The following is a 2,752-nucleotide window of genomic DNA, read 5'->3' on the forward strand; positions in this document are numbered from 1 at the left end:
GTGTTACACGGCGGCTATGGCACATTTTAATTGCGGCGGTTTCGTTGATTTGCACGGGTCGTGAGTACTGGTGCACATATTAACGGCGTGGGCCAATGAACATAGTAAATAACATGCTCGGCGACTACACTCTTGGCTGTGATTAAAAGTTACGGTGGTAAGAGGATTTAACCGTGTGCGGGAGACAAGACTTACACGCAGACGACAACAATTGCTTTATAATTACACACACACACTGCGAAGTCGGTCGAATCGCTACACACAGTGAACGCTGTTTTCCCGGCGAGTAATATAAAATTGTTTAAAGGTCAAGCGTCGCCCGAAATGCAGTTCTCTCTTGTTTGCAAAAAAAAAATCTGTTTTCCATCATCCTGCGGGATCGCCTGTGAAACGGGAGATGCGTTCAATGCCAATGTTACTGGGTCGTAGATACATTCCCCTACCGAATACTGGTCGAGTGAAATACGTTAGTACTTTTTGAAATTTACGTCATTAAAAAGGTATGGTAATTAATATGGTTTTGATGCGGACGATTTAAATTTCTATTACTTGTACATGGAAATCGAGTACGGATTTTAGCGCACTTGACCGAAATATAGACCGCAATCCGCGGAACAATTGATGATGTGTATTTTAGTGAAACTATTCCATCAATGTCTGTCCAGACCATTAGAGTCATACGAGTATATTGTGGAGTAGCCACGTTAACTTTATGACGTATCAAAGATTGATGAATATTGATGTGCTAGTTCTCAGTGGCATCAAACACATCACTCAAATGTGTGCGTTAGCACTAGACGTCAATCATTCGAGTTTTGCTATAAAGTCTGTTTAGATCGTAAAGGGCAAATTTTGCGAGTAACATATCTGTAAATCGTTTGATTGGATTCGTTTAGGAACATTAACTAGGATAAGCTTTTAATTTATAATTTATTATGATCAAAAATATCTATAACGACACTGTTTGTAGTATTTTTTATATTATTTAAGATGCAAATATCTTATAATTTTTGGTCGAATTATAGAATCATAAATATGAGGCCTACAAACACTAAAATGTTAACGAGTCGAATCTTTTCATTGTCAAGTCTATTCACATTTTCAAAAGGACACAAATATAGTAATTTTTTTAAAAGTAATATTATTGTAGATGTATTTATGGAATTCCGATATTTGTTTAATTCAGCCTAATGATCACGATAAATTTACAAATCATAAACGTATTCTTTGATTTATATACTTTGCACTACACTAACTGTAGCCAATTATGATTGAAATCAGATTTCTACCGATTTATTTCCCTGCACACAAACGCATAACTGAATTTAATGAAAAAACACATACAGGATCAAAACGAATACCCATAATAACATATATGAGAAACTTCGATCGGGGGTGATGTAAGAGGGTAAGTATGAGCGGCGTACGTGAAATTTGAAAGGGGAGAAATCGTACAGAAAACAATTATTAATAAATCATTATTTTCTTGGAAATGTCGGTAGGTAAAATGTCGGCGACAGGAAAAGGGAAGCTGAGTTAAAGGCGTGGGGTGGCAATAAAACATATAAAAAGATACGAGAAATCACGGAGCGGTTTTTTTGAAATCACAAATCACGCGCGTTGACATTTTTGAGATAACGTTCGTTTGACTTTTATGGAATGTAAATAATTTTTCCATTTTCTCTATCGTTGTTTCGGCAGGAACAATCTTAAAAGAAATAACTAAATAACAATAATTTATACTATTGAACTTGAATCTAAAGGCGTTACCATTGTAATTATTTTTTATGTTTTTATTATAATACTGCCATTGAGCATATTTTATTACTACTATTCTTCTTGCTGAATAATATTTCGAGTCTATGAAATATATCATTTTGCTGTGTACAGTGTAACTTATGAAAATAAAGTGATAAATTGAAAAGTTACAAATTTTCACTTGAATAGAAATATAAATCTTTGTAAAAGTTTCAAAGTTATTGTAAATGCAAAAACAACATTTATATATTCAATAGAAAAAATGATACCAGAAAATGTTCACAAGGGGCGGCCCTTCTTAAAATATTCCTATTGTTTTGACCTCTCTATTAAATTATTTAACTTAAGGCAGTTCAATGCAATCGTTTGTGTTGAAGAACTTATTATAGTGCTTTTAAGGTAAGTGTAATTAACAGTGCCGCCGCTAGATATTTTGGGATACGGGGTAAATCATATTTGTGGAATCCATGTGTCCTTGGAGGAGGGGATGAGGGAGACAGATCCCTCAGTAAAAATAATTTCGAAAGGAAAAGAAAAATTTTCTTATATTTCCTCATAACAATTTCCTAACTACGTCACTGTTACGTGCAGGATCTCATAAAACGTATACTTTTTATTAGGCCCTATAGACACTGCCCCGACACTGGTAATAAATTAAAATATATTCAACTGAGGATTTATACAGAATGTGTTAAATTTAGTTTATTGTTATTCATTATCATTAATTCCTTATTAATAATTCATTAATCATGTCTCTAAAAGCTATTGCTTGTGCCACGGAGGACTGGAAAACATAGTCCAACGCAACCAAATCGAACCAGGTCCCTATAAACCGAAGCACAATGCATTAACGGCTAAGCAAAGTATGCCGCCAATATTATGTGTGTCTAAAAATGAAAATAACTATACAGGATGGCCCACCACTCACTGACAACTTAAATAACTTTTGATCCAGTTATTATTTTTAGTTGATTTTTTTTTTAAATAATAGTTA

The sequence above is a fragment of the Daktulosphaira vitifoliae genome, unplaced genomic scaffold (assembly GCF_025091365.1).
Source record: "Daktulosphaira vitifoliae isolate Bord-2020 unplaced genomic scaffold, ASM2509136v1 Scaffold_3, whole genome shotgun sequence".
In the NCBI taxonomy this organism is placed as follows: Eukaryota; Metazoa; Arthropoda; class Insecta; order Hemiptera; family Phylloxeridae; genus Daktulosphaira; species Daktulosphaira vitifoliae.